General features: G+C 44.6%; 1 long non-coding RNA gene across 2 annotated transcripts in view; it reads left to right on the plus strand.

The window, feature by feature from the left end:
• LOC130276101 (uncharacterized) overlaps window positions 1-17,933 on the plus strand; it is a 173,866-nt gene that overhangs the window by 40,327 nt on the left and 115,606 nt on the right. The window contains exon 3 of one of the 2 annotated variants that reach the window (XR_008845020.1): window positions 8,742-8,814. The exons of the other annotated variant lie outside the window; for it this stretch is intronic. This is a non-coding gene — a long non-coding RNA (uncharacterized LOC130276101). The remainder of the gene's footprint in view (window positions 1-8,741; window positions 8,815-17,933) is intronic. 2 annotated transcript variants of the gene reach the window in all.

Here is a 17,933-nt window from a genome sequence, read left to right on the forward strand (position 1 = left end):
ATAATAAACAGATGGGCGTCGGGAGGCGGAACAAAGAAGGCAGGCTGAACCCACAGAACCCTTCCCCATGATCACGTAACGATCACAGAAACTCCGCAACATTGAAAAAAATTAAGTGGTCGTCATTAGCAGGAAATCCCAGAAGCTACAAGACTTCCTCAACACAGCAAAGGTCAGAAAAAAAAAACATAGTTAGCAAATAATAAAAATACACTATAATAATACTCATATGGAGAGAAAGTGATGCACACAAAATGTCTTGACATGGTAGTAGCCCATTAAGGACCAGGGGCATACCTGTATGCTCTAGTCCCGTTACTCAGGTTTAAAATGTTCTCAAGAGCTGAGCATGCTTCATACCTGGTGGGTCCCGGTATATGCCTGGTATTAACCCTTTAGATGCCGCAATTAAAGTTCATTGCGCTGTCTAAATGAGGGAGGTAACGTGTCTGTTAGCTCAGCGGAGCTGATCGAGACATGCGCTGCGAAATTGCAGGTCCCAATCAGCTGAGTGAATGGCAGGAGGGCCCTTGCCAGCCTCCTTGCTGTCCGATTGGTGCTCTGCAGTTCTGTATTGCATGTTATAGCCCCCTATGGGGACGAAATGAAAAAGTAAAATGCGTAAAAAAATAATAAATTATAATAAAAGTAATTAACCCCTTCCCAAATGAAAGTTTGAATCCCCCCCCCCCCTTTTAAAAAAAAATAAAAAATTTATGTAATCAAAAATAAACATAATCATATGTGGTACCTCCAAGTGCATAAATGTCCGAACTATTAAAATATAAGGTTAGTTAAACTGCACGGTCGATGGCGTGCACGTAAAAAAAATACTAAATCCGAAATTGTGCATTTTTGGTCATTTCATATACCATTACAAATTTAAATAAACAAACAAATTTTGGTGCATGTAGTTATAAATAAAATAAAACTTATATAAATTGGGTATCCTTGTAACCATATGGACCTACAGAAAATAGATAAGGTGTCATTTTTACCAAAAAAAAGGAAACAAAAGCTCCCAATAGTTGCCATTCTTGACCACTCCAATGCAGGCTGCAGCAACAATAGTCAGCCTGAAAACTCACACGTGGCAAAGTTGTAGAAAAAGGAGGCTGTCGCAGGTCTGGATCGAGGTGGGAATGAGCTTTAGTTTTTGATGTCTGTTAGACCTTGAATAATCAGTATCTAGTGTGACCTAATCGTTGTAAAATGGCACACCTTCAATCTTTGATAAGCAATTTATAGTGGACCACCTATCTGTCCTGGATTGTAAATTGTAAAAAGAAGACCTAAAAAACTGATCCAGACAGCTCCCATTGACTCTACAGTAAATGGAGTCCAGCAGTTCTTGTTTGTTGGCCATCATTTGCAGGATTTGAGTGTAGAAAAAAAACTGGTAGCAATATTTATTTTCTCCACTCACGTCCCAAAATTTGGACGCATTGGCCAAATGGACCTCAACCCACTGATCGTTAATCCCCCCCGAACAGACGCAGATGTGAACCTACAGATTTTTTTACACCCTTTTACTTCTATGGTCTGCATTTCTCTTCCATTCCAGATATACTGTCCATTTGTTATTGTAAGAAGACCCATAGACCTAGATGTCTCCCGCTCTAGTGTAATAATAGGAATATAACAAGTAAGAGCTCAGTATTGTCTTGTGTGAGAGAAGTGGGCGGAGCCTGACTGAAAGAATGATTTTGGATTGAAAAGACATGTGAAGTAATAGGATCTGTTAAGATGATTTCTCTTCTGTTATTCTTAATCTGACAAGTCCTCGTTTATGGAACAAAATAAAGTATGCACATTTCATTTCTCCTAATGATTGTCAGACAAATCAAATTACATGGAGTACAGTACATGCCAACATTCTTCAAGAGATAAGACACGCTTCACAACACTTCACATCAAACACAAAGTGACTTCACTCAAAGGGAAGACATGCAAATTTACTAACATCCCTTTTATATATGCACAGACAAACCCCAGACGTCCAGACACCCATAAGCTCTAAAGCAAAGCTGCAAAGGATATTCTTGATTTCAGACCAATGCAAAGACTGGGTCTTTGGGATCAATCGGGAATCAGAAAAGAGGGTGCATAATAGGTCATTGAGGAGATCGAATGAACAGGTCCATCTGGCACTTAATGCAAAATAACAATTTGTTAAAATTCCAAAACTTTAAATGGATTTTTGGGCAATATACCTTATCTCCTATCCAAAATCTTATCTCCTATCCAAAGGATGTCCTACCGCCACAGCCAACACGCCCCCTCCATTCATGTCTATGAGAGGAGGCGTGACGGCTACGTACTTGCCGTCATGCCTCATCCCATAGTCATGAATTGAGTAGGCGTGGTGTGATGTCACACACATGGAAGCTCCAAGCTTCCGTGTTTCGGACGCCACTGCTGCTGGCCCTGAGATCATGGGGTCCCCTGTGGCGGGACCCCCTTGATCAGAAATCTAATCCCCTATGCAAAGGGGATATCCAAAGGGGATAAGATGTTTTTCGGCGGAGTACCCTTTTAAATGACATTAGGTTGCGTTTGTGTTGGGGTATGTTCCTTTTATGTTCGCATTACCTTGTTTTTCTTTTACTAAGCAGACAAGATGGCCCCTCCAATTGAGAGCTCTTAGCCCCCAAATGGTGACGAGCAACATATCAGCTTTTTATGTCCGCAATCAGTTGGAAATTTGTGCCAGTTTCACCGGCCATGCTCCAAGTCGGGCCTGGAGCAGAAGATACTGAAGAGCATAGCCGGAGAACCACAGCACAGAGCAGGACCAGGTAAGTATTGTTGTCTTCAGTGTCACCTACTGTCTGTAGCAACAGGTTAGTGCAGCTGATGAAAGATTTCCTTAGGATGGTTTCAACTACATTGGCATTCTCTTCTTAGCACTAATTGCACAGGATACAATAATAAGCTTATATGAGGGGAAGGGGTGAAGGACCAAGCAATGGGTGGGCCCCAAGTACAAAATGGGCCCATACAGTCCAAAAAGGGGAGGAGGGAAATTTACAATAAAGTCACCAACAGTTCAACACCACACAAATACCCACCAAAAATGTGTGACAATAATATAAATACACCTCAATGTAGGTGACACAAAAATATACTTATAAGGTATACCAATCAGCCTTTCTAACAAAGAGACCACTGTAATACAAATTATATTTGTGTAGATGAATAGATATACAGGAATATATGTACTAGCATGTTAAGATGCAATAACCTGCAATGATAATCAGGAATTCCATACTAATAATGATATAAGAAAATAGTTTAGACAAGGAGATAATAGTACAACACAAAAAAAAAAAAACATCCAACAGCGATACCTAATCCATAGATATCTGATAATACCATGATGAAAAAAAGGAAATATTGCAGTTTTTTTTAATAATTATATTTCTTTAATGTATACAGAAGCAGTTTTATTTTTCCTTCTAACCTCCCTCAGTGACTCAGACAAATAAATGTCCTTATTAAAGCATTTTGTTTAGCAATTTTATTGGGGTCTTATAAATGGTTGTGAAATTTTACTTGAAGATCCATAGTAATACAATATAATTCCAGCCCACTGGGCATCTTTCATCCAATAGGTCAAAGCTTCATAGTATGAGCAAGTTACTGTCCCTCAGGCTACACTGCCCCTCATCAATTGTGTGCACTCAATGTGAATTAAACTTGAGAAAAAACAGACATGGTTGCACATCCACAACATGCACCTTGATCTAATGGTTCTCAGCAACATTTAGTGTACTTTATGATCATGAAGTGCAAGCCCACTAGCCACATCAGCGCCACCTGTAAGTAGTGAGTCCCTAACTTCCCTAGCATAAAATGGCGCAGCACTGACTGGCGACCACCACCGCCCTGACACCAGTGCCCACAGGGGGGACAACCTAACTCGCAGAGCAGCCCCAATGCCACCCAAACTAGTCCCTGGGTTGCACCACCCCACAGACACAGCGCCAGGGCAGCAGCGGATGCCAAACAGCACCGCACCACAACCCTCTTCCAGTGGGTCATTCCCCCTGTGGGCACTGGTGTTGGGGCAGTGGTGTTCGTCACTCAGTGCTGTGCCATTTTATGAAAGGGATGTTAGGGAGCCGCTACTTACAGGTGGCCGTGACGTGGCTAATGGGCTTGCACTTCATGATCATAAAGTACACTAACGACCTGTTAGTTTAATAAGTGTTGCTTAGAAGCATTATATTAAGGTGCATGTTGTGGATGTGCGACCATGTCTGTTTTTTTCTCTAATTGAATTCACATTGTGTTTTCTATCTCCTCTTTTTTTGTTTTCACTTGGTCAGCACTCTACCCCTCCCCCTCAGCCCAGGCCTATATAAATTAGCAGAAAGTTGCATTAGGGCCCTATTCTTTTCTGGCAGCCTCCCAGTCTCTGGCTGGGAGCACATGGTGAGTGAGCTTTTTACACCTGTTCACATTGATGTGGTTCTGTGTAGCATCCATTGTTGCCCCACCGCCATGTCTGTGGGAAGGAATGGCCCAGGAACTGGTTTAAGTGGCATTGGGGCTGCTCTTCCAGTGGGTCATTCCTCCTGTGGGCACTGGTGTTGGGGTGGTGGTGGTTGCCACTCAGTGCTGCACCATATTATGCTAGGTATGTTAGGGACCCACTACTTACAGGTGGCCATGACTTGGCTAGTGGGCTTTCACTTCATGATCATAAAGTACACTAATTACCTGTTAGTTTAATGAATGTTGCTGAGAAGCATTAGATGAAGGTGCATGTTGTGGACGTGCAATCATATCTGTTTTTTTCTCTAGCTGATCTCCCTAGGTAATGTTATCTCTGAAATGCACAATTTTATCTCCTTGGAGGTGAATTCTGCTCCACCTTTATTGACTCCCCTTAAACAACATATTTAAAAGGGTATTCCATGAATTTGTTTTATTTGACTATGCCACAGAGGCTGTAAAGTTAGTGTAGTTCATAAAAAAGTGTCTGTACCTGTGTGTGACGGTTTTCTCACAATTCTTCTGTGATTTTCACCCCATTATTTATTTTTACCAGCATACAAAATTACTGTTGTTTCGGATTTTTCCGAGCTTGCAATGCGGCCGAGATCTGACTCACTAGTCAGCTGATGACAGGGAGCCTGTCTGCTTTAATGGGTGGAGGGATCAATCTGCAACTAATGCAACAGCTGTAGGCACCCTGATTGAAAACCACAGGTCTTTTGTTTCAATGGGTGGGGTGGCTGATGTGTGGGAGGGAGGAAAATGGCATCGTGGGATTTGTAGTCAAAAAAACATAAGTCAAACAGGAAATACAAGTTCACAAAAAGCTAGCCACAGTGTTATGGTAATCTCATGACATAACCATTTAGCCCCTAGACAAGCGCAGATCCTTTCTAAGCATGTCCATTACTGTCTGCCAGGTACGTACTAAAATCACCTTATAGTGGATAATCTCTTTAAACTTTCACTATTTCGCTATTGTTTAGATTAAGATTTGTATGCAGTGTGCGGTCACTGGATGCCTGGGAGGAAACTCAGAAACGCCTGGGGTAGTGAATACAGGTAGGGCATACATTTAAATATCTGTGCAGGAGCATAATAATATAAGAGCTGGTGAAACTCTCAGTTTTCGTCCATGATATTCTGGTGGCCCAGTACAGGAGTTGCACCCCTGTACCCTAGCTGCCCTGTCCGGCAGACTCCATACAGTTACCCCTGGGCTTCCCCTACCTACTGCCTTAAATGCCTATGTTATACCATATAATGTACATAAAATGTGTTAAAGCTTTAAGACCTGTTGTCATGTGATTGTAACCCATTGAGGTATCAGTGACCATGTAACCTAAGGGTGACCTATGGGACTCCTCCTAGTCTCCCCATATAAGCCCTGGGTGGCTCTTATGCTCTTGTATGCTGAGTTGCAGTAAGGTCATGTCCTAGGTGTGTGTCTGGAGTCCAGAGGAGGCCTAAAGTCAGTCAAGCAGCCACAGATTCTCAAGTCCATTGTCCCATAGGTCAAGTCAAAGCCCGCTAAGCTACAGAAGGGGTGAAGTCAGTCATAGTCTGTCATAGTCAAGTCAGTCCAAGTCATCCTGTCTCAAATCAGTGTGGCCTGCATCCAAAAATCCATTATAAGTCCCAGCAAGCCCTAAGGTCTCTGAAGTCACTGGTGACCTCCGTGGGCCTAGCCAAGCTGTATAGACTGTTATATCTGTCTGACTCCATAAAGCTGCCGTTGTTCCGTAACTTGCCCCCGTGCCTAGCCCAGGATCCAGCGGTATTCCTTCGGGTGGTGTAGAGGATAAACCACATCCTGGCATCACGAACACAAGGGGTTAATGCCATCTGCCCCTAGGGTAATTCATTCTGCCCTCATCACACCCTCACCACAACTTTTGGCATCACGAACAGGATACGGGTGTGTGCCTTATGCCTAAAGAGCCCCCCCCCCCAGTCTGAACTGTGTCCACTATTGTCAGAAAATCGCATGCTGATGCGAATAAAATTTGCACTATAAAGTAACAGGACTTTGCCAGTTAAAAGTGTTTAACTTGAGGAGCTTGTGAAATAGAGGGGAAGGTGAAGATCAGAATGTTATGTGCCATTGTGAATCGTTTAAGTACTGTGCCAACCATGTGCAAAATCAGGTCCGAAGTTATGCTACGTAACAAACCATTGCCTGTACCTGAAAATGTCCCGGACTGGGCAACGTCTCGCCCCTGGACAGGGAAACCATGTTGCTGTATCGATGCCGAAGTGGAACTGTAAAGATCTGGCCCTTGTTGCCGGAGGAGCGCAAGTCAGCACTGCTGATGCACTTCCGGCCGGTGGCCATTTTCCCGAAACCCTGCATAAAAGGAGCAGCGCCGCCATATCCTCTCAGTTTTCTGGAAGCCTGTGAGTGGAGTAACTTGGCAAAACAGGCAGGCACGAGGTCAGAGAGTCCCAAGATGGCACCAGAGGCCCTCAAATTTGCCTCGGCTGTGGCGCCAATGTTTCAGGAGCTAACAGATCGCCTACAACGGATCTCCATCGGGGCCGAAGAGGCCTGCTACCAAGTCCCGCTGCCTTTGGACGATGGAGACATGCCAGCAACCCCGGCGGAGGGAACACGGGCATCTTCCCGAGGGTTACTGCCGGTGAGTCTGCCCAATCACCACCGGACCTGGGGATCCTGGGCAGATATCCATACAGAGGAGTCAGAAGTGAGTACCCCAGCTCTACTCCTCCTTTTACCCCTAGCTCAGAGCAAACTCCCCAGGTCCAGAAGTCTGTAGTACATCCCCGGTCACCACCATTGCCCCGGTGGCTATTTGGCAAAGAGTCAGGACTGATCCAGTACATGAGAGAGCACCTTTTTCCCCTGCCAGGTAAGCCCCATCTCCCGATTCCAACAGCCCAGTCCGAGAGGGCTAGGAGAGAAGCCCAGGTGGACAAAATTGTAGAGGGAATGAAGGCACCAAAGTTACTGCACAAGTCATCTACAGATGTGCCCAGGCCTACTTCTGTGTTTGAGGAGGTTTGGCCTAATCAGAGGGCACAAACTAAAGTTCCTCGGCCTTCTCCTGCTGAGGAGACGGTTTGGCTGGCCCAACAGGCACCAACTACTGTTCCCCCAGTGGCGCAAACTGCTGCAGTGCAAATGGTGGTTACCATCCGCCCCACCATTACCAAGTCTACCGTATCCCTGGTAAACTGGAATGCCTGAGTGAGTCCATTGGAGGGTGCACAGTTCTGTGGACCCAGTTATATGTCCCAGCCTCGGAAGCAGCCCGACAGGCAAGGCTGGGATGGCAAATACCCAGGCCAAAGAGTTTACAAGTGATAACTTTACTACTTGTCACTAACTTTGTTTTGTGAAGAGGTGATGTTGTTTTCATGTTCCTGCAACGTTTAAGAAAATCGCCTGGACTTACCGAGAACTTCTGTATCCATTTACGTAAGTGTACATGCCTGGCTTTTAGCCCTGATCCTTTACTGAGAACTCTAAATGTACCAGAACTGTGGAGCAGTACTCCAAAAATATATATATTCAGAGTAATATATTCCCATTTATACTTTGCACAGGTGATGCAAATGTTGTTGTACTATATTGTTTAAGCAAACAGAAAGACACTGGTAGATGGCACTCACAGGTAAAAACTTGCGGTTCCTTTATTGGGACAAGCTGGATACAAAGCAACGTATAGTCAAGCGGCCGGTTTCGCTCTGCACAGAGCGCTTAGATGTGACCTCTCCTGAGCATCTATGTTTCGTAAGGACTGAGCACCACACAGAACAGCGGAGGATAATAATTAAGCAGTGTGACCAGACTCCTATACAAAGGTATAGACTTGCAGTGCCGAGTGCTAATTGCTTCACATCTATATTGTTTAAGGCACATTTTAATAAATGTATATAACGTGTTGGTACAAAAATGTCGGAGTATTTACTGTTTTTCTCCATGGTAATTTATGTAGGAGGTATCCTGACTAGGTCACGAGAAGCATATCCACTACTTCACTGCAATGACAGTTACCAGCTAGGTACCGAGAGTGATAGTAACTTTGCATATCTAGCCAGTCTACCATAGATAATGCTAATGTCATGTACATACTGCTTTGTGTGTATAAACTAGTCAAATGTCATGTCTAGTCAAGACTGTAGTTAAAACAGTATATCACTAATGTATATTATCCAGTCAATACATAGTCAGAAACGTGTAAATGTCTAACCATTTTCCTGTCCATCGTGTACAGGGTACTCTACTGGCCAGAGGGTTCCCCTGAAGCAGAGGTGAAACACGTATAGAGGCAGAGTTACCATATATAGGTAATCTTGTAATATCATTATATTGACTAGAAATGTGCATAGTGTCCTGGGGGGAAGTAGCAATTGCCGTAGGGCCCCAGCAGCATTCTGGTAGAAAGCCTCGGCCCGATCCGTATCAAATGTGCTGCAAGACTCACAACTGAACATGTCCAACCAGCCCAATTATCAATACCCTCACAAAGGAGCAAGTAAAGGACATTCTCACCAATGCCACATGGACTCATTCTCAGTAATTTTTTATTCATTCCTCAGACCTGAGAAGGACATTTGGTATAAATGCCCCAAGAACTGTTAGTATTACCAGTGGCCACTTTAATGTCATCTGCCCTCCAGGACTGGGCACCGAGGATGACTGTTGTTAAGAGAGGGAGTTTGTGGTGGCCCAGTACAGAAGTCGTACCCCTGTACCCTAGCTGCCCGGTCCGGCAGACTCCATACTGTGACCCCTGCCCCCCCCCATCCCTGCACTTGTGTTCTACCTACTCCCTTAAATGCCTATATTATACCATATAATGTGCCTAAAATGTGTTATAGATTTAAGACCTGTTGTCATTCAGGTGGACAGTGCAGGGAGTAGTTAGTTAATTAGCAGCTGATTTGCAGCCAGCTACCCCTTTGCATTCGCTTCCAGGCAGTGTAAGAAAGAGGTGGAGTCTGGTAACTGTAAAAGAAAGTATACTAAGCGATTGTCCGAGCTAGTGATTATGTGTCTGTATACAAGAGTGTGTAATATACAAGTGGGTGTAAGTATAAAAGTGAGAGGGACTTTAAATTAAATGGGCACTGTCATGAACCTTTTTTTTTTTTTATATGTTGCATTACTTATGTACTACAACAAATCTCTAATATACATCCATTTTTTTTTCTTGAAATATTGTATTTTATATTTGAAAACCGGCCACTAGGGGTCTCCCTCCTAGTGGCCGGCTGCAGTCTGCCGAAACGTCACGACTGAATTCGGACCAATGCCAGCCGGGCAATCGGTCCAAATTCAGTCAGCCTGCTCTCTCTCCCTGACTGTCAATCAAACAGGCATAAGCGAGTGCTGTGAATGCCTGGCCTTGCAGCTGCCTGCACTCATTGGCTGCCGCCCCCAGCATCTACAGTCTGGAGGCAGCATGCCACTGAATCTCAGTGCTGCGCTGATGCTCCAGGACTATACATGTCCTGTACAGGTAAGTGAGGTCCTATTTCACTTACCCGTACTTCGTTTTGGTCCCGGGTCTCAGCGATGAGCATGGCAGGTGGGCAATGCTCCTATACTCCTCCTCCCTGGATAACACTACACTGCTAAATAGGGAGGAGGAGACCCCGGAGCAGCCTGCCGTGCTATTGGCAACTCATCTATGAGCACTCCTGATGGAAGCGCAGCATAGATGAGCTAAAGGCAGAAGTCGGCCCCCCAGCAGGCAGTGACGTTGCGCCTGCTGGGGAAGTCTGCCTGGTAAGTGAGCACACTACCAGGCAGACAAAAATATATTTCTAAGGGGGAAAAACATTTTTAAAGGCAGGAATGGGGTTAGGGATAGATGGGCAATAGGCAGAGACAGAAACTTTTTTTGTTACATGGTGGGAGCTACTCTTCAAGATACTTTAAATTCAGGGAGTTTAATTGAAATATTTGATTTTTTTTTTTTTACTGTTAGTTTTTGCAACCCCCAAATCTAGTATGGCCTCCATGTTGGAAAAGGCAGCCCAATGTGCATCTTGCACAATGTATGCAATCCTTAAACAGCAGTTTGAGGGTGCATATTGTTGTACGAGATGTGTGCGAGTTGTTCATTTGGAAGCCCAGATTATGGATCTAGAGGTTCAATGGCAACACTGAAGCGCTCTGCTTGTAAGGAAAATAGACATACCAAATAAATTATATATTGATTCACATATACAATATGTCTACTTTATGTTGGCATCATAAAGTTGACATGTTTTTACTTTTGGAAGACATTAGAGGGCTTCAAAGCTCAGCATCAATTTTCCAATTTTTCAAAACATTTAAACATTTTCATAATCAGAATTTTTCAGAGACCAATTCATTTTAAAGTGGATTTGAAGGGCCTTCATATTAGAAATACCCCATAAATGACTCCATTATAAAAACAGCACCCCTAAGAGTATTCAAAATGACATTCAGTAAGTGTGTTAACCCTTTAGGCGTTTCACAGGAATAGCAGCAAAGTGAAGGAGAAAATTCAAAATCTTAATTTTTTACACTCACATGTTCCAATTTTTACAAGGGGTAAATGGAGATAAATCCCCACAACATATGTAACCCAATTTCTCTCGAGTAAGGAAATACCTCATATGTGGATAAAAAGTGTTCGGCGGTAGTGTTGAGCGGCATAGGCCATATTCGAATTCGCGAATATTCACGAATATATGGACGAATATTCGTCATATATTCGCTAAATTCGCATATTCGTAATATTCTCGCTTTATTTTCGCATATGCGAAAATTCGCGTATGCGAAAATTAACATATGTGAAAATTAGCATATACAAAAATTAGCATAAGCAAAAATTTTCATATGCGAAAATTATCATATGCAAATTTTCACATATGCGAAAATTCGCACGCCAGTCTCACACAGTAGTATTAGAGCCTTCTTTACACCACACAAGCTGGAAGCAGAGAGGGGTGATCACTGTGATGTGTACTGTGGAAAAAAAAAATAATATTCGTCATTATGAATATATAGTGCTATATTCGCGAATATTTGCGAATTCGCGAATATTTGCGATATTCGCGATTAAAATTCACATTGCGAATATTTGCGAGCAACACTATTCGGCGGGCGCAATAGAGGGCTCAGAATTGAAGGAACAATTGGATTTTGGAGAGTGAGTTTTTCTGAAATGTTTTTTTTTGGGGGGGGGCATGTTGCAATTTGGAAGCCCCTATGGTGCATGAGCAGCGAAAAAAAACATGTGGCATACTATTTTGGAAACTACACTCCTCAAGGAACGTAACAAGGAGCACAGTGAGCCTTAACACCCCACAGGTGTTTGACGACTTTACGTTAAAGTTGAATGTGTAAATGATTTTTTTCCACTAAAATGCTAGTTTTCCCCCAAAATTTTACATTTTTACAAAGGGTAATAAGAGAAAATGCCCCCAAAAATGTGTAACTCCATCTCTTCAGAGTATGGAAATACCCCATGTGTAGACGTCAAATGCACTGCGGGTGCACTACAATGCTCAGAAGAGAAGGAGTCACATTTGGCTTTTGGAAACCAAATTTTTCTGAAATGTTTTTTGAGGGCATGTCGCATTTAAGAAGCCCATATGGTGCCAAAACAGCAAAAAAAACATGGCATACTATTTTGCAAACTACACCCCTCAAGGAACATAACAAGGGATACAGTGAGCCCTAACACCCCACAGGTGTTTGACGACTTTTCGTTAAAGTCGGATGTGTCATGAATTACATTTTTTTCACTAAAATGCAGTTTTTTCCCCAAATTTACAATTTTTACAAGAATAGGAGAAAATGCCCCCCCAAATTTGTAACCCCATCTCTTCTGAGTATGGAAATACCCCATGTGTGAACATCAAGTGCTCTGCCGGCGCACTACAATGCTCAGAAGAGAAGGAGCACTATTGGGCTGTTGGAGAGAGAATTTGGCTGGAATTTAAGTCGGGGGCCATGTCCGTTTACAAAGCACCCTTGGTGCCAGAACAGTGGACCCCGCCCCGCCCCACATGTGACCCTATTTCGGAAACTACACCCCTAACAGAATGTAACAATGGGTACAGTGAGCATTTACACCCCCCCCCCTGTGCAATGATCAGCCTGTGCAAATCACCTCAAATGTACAGTACATAGTGCGCTCTCACTCCTGAGCTTTGTTGTGGGCCCACAGAGCATTTTACATACACATATGGGGTATTTCCGTACTCAGGGGAAATTGCATTACACATTTTTGGGGGTGTTTTTTTTTTTCATTTACCTCTTGTGAAAATGTAAAGTATGGGGCAACACCTGCATGTTAGTGTAAAAAAAATATTTTTTTTTACAATAACATGCTAGGGTAGACCCCAACTTTACCTTTTCATAAGGGGTGAAAGGAGAAAAAAAACAAAAAACTTCTTAGGCAATTTCTCTCAATTATGGAAATATGTGGCCCTAAACTGTTGCCTTGAAATACGACAGGGCTCCGAAGTGAGAGAGTGCCATGTGCAATTAGGGATTTGCAGAGGGGTGGACATAGGGGTATTCTATGCCAGTGATTCCCAAACAGGGTGCCTACAGCTGTTGCAAAACTCCCAGCATGCCTGGACAGTCAATGGTTGTCCGGCAATACTGGGATTTGTTGTTTTGCAACAGCTGGAGGCTCTGTTTGGCAAACACTGCCATACCAGACGTTTTCATTTTTATTGGGGGGCGGGTGGGGTGTAACTGTGTAGGGGTATGTGCATATGTAGTGTTTTACTTTTTATTTTGTGGTAGTGTAGTATAGTGTAGTGTAGTGTTTTTAGGGTACATTCACACGGGCGGGGGTTCACAGCGAATTTCTCACTGGGAGTTTGAGCTGCAGCGGAAAATTTGCTGCATCTCAAACTTGCAGGGAGAAACTCGCTGTAAACCCCTGCCCGTGTGAATGTACCTGTCACCATCACACCCTATCGGTCCAGCTAAGACGCTAGAGAGAGTGTGATGGTGCAAGGGTTAAAGCCGCCAGACCTCTGGGTATCCATTACAAGTCCCAGCAAGGCACCAAATTAACCCTTAGATAAACGTGTTTTACCAGAGCCTCCTTCAGAAAGGTGAGCTCACATATTTAGAGATCAAAGACCAGAGCTGATTAATTAAACATTTAATCTGATAAAAGGTATCAGAGTGCTGACTATATAAAAATACAGAAACAAATGACATACAAGTACAAAAATATATAAAAGAATTTAGCAAGGCAAGTTCAGAAAACAAAAGATGAAGTTCTTACAGCATGATGATATAGCAGTCCATGAGTGATTGAGAGTGCCGTTCTTAGGATGGTCTTGTCAGCTTGTGGCACAGCCTTGAACACCCAGCTTTTAGTCTAGCATTGTTTAAATATCATATCTGCTCTCTTGGGAGGGAGACTCCATTCCCCCCTCCCCTCTGATCTCACCAGGGGGTCTTCTCTCTTCCTGACCCCTTATCTCTTTAATTATATGATGAGACCACGGTGCATGACTTCAAAGGAGATACAAACAAACAGCCAGACCCCCAATAAAATGCAATACACAAAACACAGTCTGAATGACCTCTCACCCATGGCTTGGATAATACATCACACAGTTATAATTATAATACACATATTGGATTTTAATAATCAGTCCTTGGGCTTGACACCTCCCCCTTAAGATGGGGACAGAGAGATCTTGCCCTTTCAGGCTGATAGATCTGTTTCCATTAACCATCTATTTCCCCCTGACGCGATAATCCATCTGCATTTTGATGCAGGCTTCCTTTTCTGTGTTGGACAGTGAAATTATATTGCTGGAGGATAAGACTCCAGCGAAGCAGTTTTCCATTGTTACCTGACACTCTGTCCAACCAATGTAGAGGGTTGTGATCAGTTATGACTGTAAAATCCCTGCCATACAGGTATGGCTGTAATTTTTGCAAAGCCCAGACCACAGCTAGACATTCCTTCTCTATGACTGCATAGGCCACTTCCCTAGGCAATAGCTTCCTACTCAGGTAGAGAATGGGGTGCTCTTCTCCATTGGAGTTTACTTGGCTAAGAACAGCCCCCAGACCAAAATTGGAAGCATCTGTTTGTACCACAAAACTCCTACTGAAATCTGGGGCCTGGAGGACCGGAAAGTTGGACAGTGCAGTCTTGAGGGCAATGAAGGACTTATCACAATCCTCAGTCCAGGTAATTTGCTTGGACACCTTCTTTTTTGTCAAGTCTGTGAGAGGTTTTGCTATCTTACTATAATCTGGGACAAATCTACGATAATACCCTGCGGTCCCCAAAAAGGACATGACCTGCTTTTTGGTCTTAGGAATTGGCCAGGCCATAATAGACTCCATCTTACTGGGCTCAGGGCGTAGGGACCCTCCTCCTACTCTATGCCCCAGATACTGCCCTTCTGTCATGCCAACTTGACATTTTTCTGGTTTTATCGTAAGCCCTGCCTCAGCTATTTGCTTTACCACCTTGCCCAGGTGACTCAGGTGCTCCTCACAGGTCTTGCTGAATAGGGCAATATCATCTAAGTAGGCCACAGCGTATTCCCTGTTGTCCTCTAGCAGCTGATCAACCAGTCGTTGGAAAGTGGCTGGGGCATTTTTCATCCCAAAAGGCACGACACAGCACTCAAACAACCCAAAGGGAGTGATAAAGGCTGACCGCTCCTGGGCCTCTGGGGTCATAGGGATCTGCCATTACCCTCAGCTTAAATCCATGATAGTCACATATTGGGAACCTGCTAGCTGATCAAGTAGTTCCTCTATTCTGGGCATAGGGTATGCATCAAAGGTAGTGACAGCATTTAACCTTCTGTAATCCACACAGAACCTAGTAGATTTGTCTTTTTTAGGCACCAGAACTACTGGGGAGGCCCTAGGGCTTTTTGACTTCTTAATTACCCCTAACTTCAACATGTTCTCAATCTCCTTGTGTATATAGGACTTTACCTCTGGGGATACCCGGTAGGCTACCTGTCTTAGCGGTGGCTGGTCCCCCGTAAGGCTAGAGTAGTTCGCCCTGGCTTCCCAGTAAAGGTGGCACTGAAGCGGCCTAGTACCTGACTTAGCTGCCTCTTTCTTTCCTCTGAGAGCTGTGGATTGATTTCCACATCCTGAAGGGATCCCTGGCTCTTAGCTTCCTCCACTAGATCAAGTAAGGGATCACTACCCAGCCCTTCCTCTGGTGCACTACATACACTGAGTACCACCTCCTCAGGGTCATAGTATGCCTTTAGCATATTAATGTGGTACTGTCTCTGCCTCTGACCTTTCTCATCAAGAGCAACTACATATGTGGTGGGTTTTAGGCGCTGCAGAATGGGGAAGGGACCCTCCCAGGCGGCCTGCAACTTATTCTGCCTGATGGGGATCAGAACCATTACCTTCTGTCCCACTTCATAGACCCGGTCCCTTGCATTGCGATCATACCAGTACTTCTGCCTGGACTGTGCTGCTGTGAGGTTGTCACGTACCAGCCCAGTCATTGCCTGCATCCTGTCCCTGAATCTCAGAACATACTCCACCACAGAAGTCTCAGGGGCATGTAGCCTCCCTTCCCATTCTCCTCTTACTAAATCTAGAGGTCCCCGCACTTTGCGACCATACAATAATTCAAAGGGCGAGAAGCCTGTAGACTCTTGGGGTACCTCCCTGTAAGCGAATAACAGATGGGGTAAATACTTTTCCCAGTCCCGCCCTCTGATTCTACAAAGGTTTTTAGCATTTGTTTCAAGGTCCCATTGAACCTCTCACAAAGACCATTTGTTTGGGGGTGGTATGGGCTTGCTACCAAGTGCTGTACATTCACTTTCTTACAGAGACTTTGCATTAGATTGGACATGAACTGTGTGCCCTGATCAGTGAGAATTTCTCTGGGGAACCCTACCCTGCATAAAATACTGATCAGAGAATCTGCCACCTTATCTGCTCGGACGGAGGATAAGGCAACAGCTTCAGGGTACCTAGTTGCATAATCTACAACAGTAAGAATAAATTGTTTCCCTGTGCTGCTGGGTATAGTCAGAGGCCCCACAATATCCACTGCCACTCGTTCAAAGGGTACAGATATGACTGGTAGGGGAACTAGGGGAACACGAGTTACATCCCCGGACTTACCCACCCTTTGGCAGACATGACAAGATCTACAGTAATTTGCAACAGCAGTACCCATATCTGGCCAATAGAAATTGTGTGCCAACCTGGACTTTGTCTTGGCCACTCCCAAATGTCCTGCCAGGGGGGTCTCATGGCCTAACCTCAGCAGCTCTTTCCTGTACTGCCTAGGAACCACTAACTGCCTTTCTCTCTCCTGGGCCCCTAGCATGCCTTTGGAAAGGGACTCCCAGTACAAGATATCATTTTCCCAATATACCCGATGCCCATCTGTGTCAACACCTGTATGTTCAGCACGTTGTCTCAGCCCTTCAAGGGAAGGGTCACTGCGCAGAGCTTCCCGGAAATGCTCATTTCCCTCCCCCCATCTTGTGGCATCAGGGAGCACATTTCCCCCAGGTGAACTAGCATCTCCACCTTCCTCTGCTGTGGCTTGCATGTCACACAGCTTGCCCCTTGCATCACCACCCTCCCTTCTTTTTAAAGCTGCAGCCCTGGCTGCTGCTGACACGTTACCACTGCCACCATTGGTATGCCTCCCTGGGGTTTACCGTCCTCTCTCTCAGTTCCAGACATAACAATACAGGCTTCATACACAGGGCTATCACTCCTTCCCTCCTCCTCCTTAGGCTCACAGTATTGGGACATATCACTCACTGCTGGTCCCTCCTCCTTACATGTCACCAGGGGCACACCAACCCCCCCCCCCAGCCCATTTCCACTAGGTTTTGGCATTGGCAATTCATTGTCACCACATTTTACAATACACCCCATTTCACTTTTGAAAAACATTACTGGTTCAGTCACAGGTAAACGTTTATCAATCCCCTGCACTCCCTTCCAGTTACCACAGTTCACAGTGTCTCCCAAAGTCTCGCGCAGTACCTCAGAATGAACAGGGCTCTCTCCTAGCCCATCCGGTGTGCAGGTAGTGTCCTCTGGAGCATAATGACAGAGCATCCGACCCAAATCATTCCCCAGCAGAACATTAACAGGGATGTCCTCAGAGACCCCCACCTCCCGCAAACCTTTGCCTGTACCCCAATCCAGGTACACACGGGCCATGGGCACAGCAGACCGCACACCTCCTATTCCTTTTAAAGCCAGTGATGAAGTCCTCTGTATCCACCACTTCAGGCCGCACCAAGGTAAAGGAGGCTCCAGAATCTCGCAAACCCACTGTCACCTAGTCACCCACAGTTACACTCTGCAGGTTATCCACTTTTTTCTCCACCGCTCCGGACACCAGAAGAACGGCTGTGTGTCCTCCAGCTACTGGTGGAGAATTCTTTTTGTTGGGGCAAGTGGCACTCAGGTGCCCAAT

This window comes from Hyla sarda, chromosome 6, assembly GCF_029499605.1.
Source record: "Hyla sarda isolate aHylSar1 chromosome 6, aHylSar1.hap1, whole genome shotgun sequence".
NCBI lineage: Eukaryota > Metazoa > Chordata > Amphibia > Anura > Hylidae > Hyla > Hyla sarda.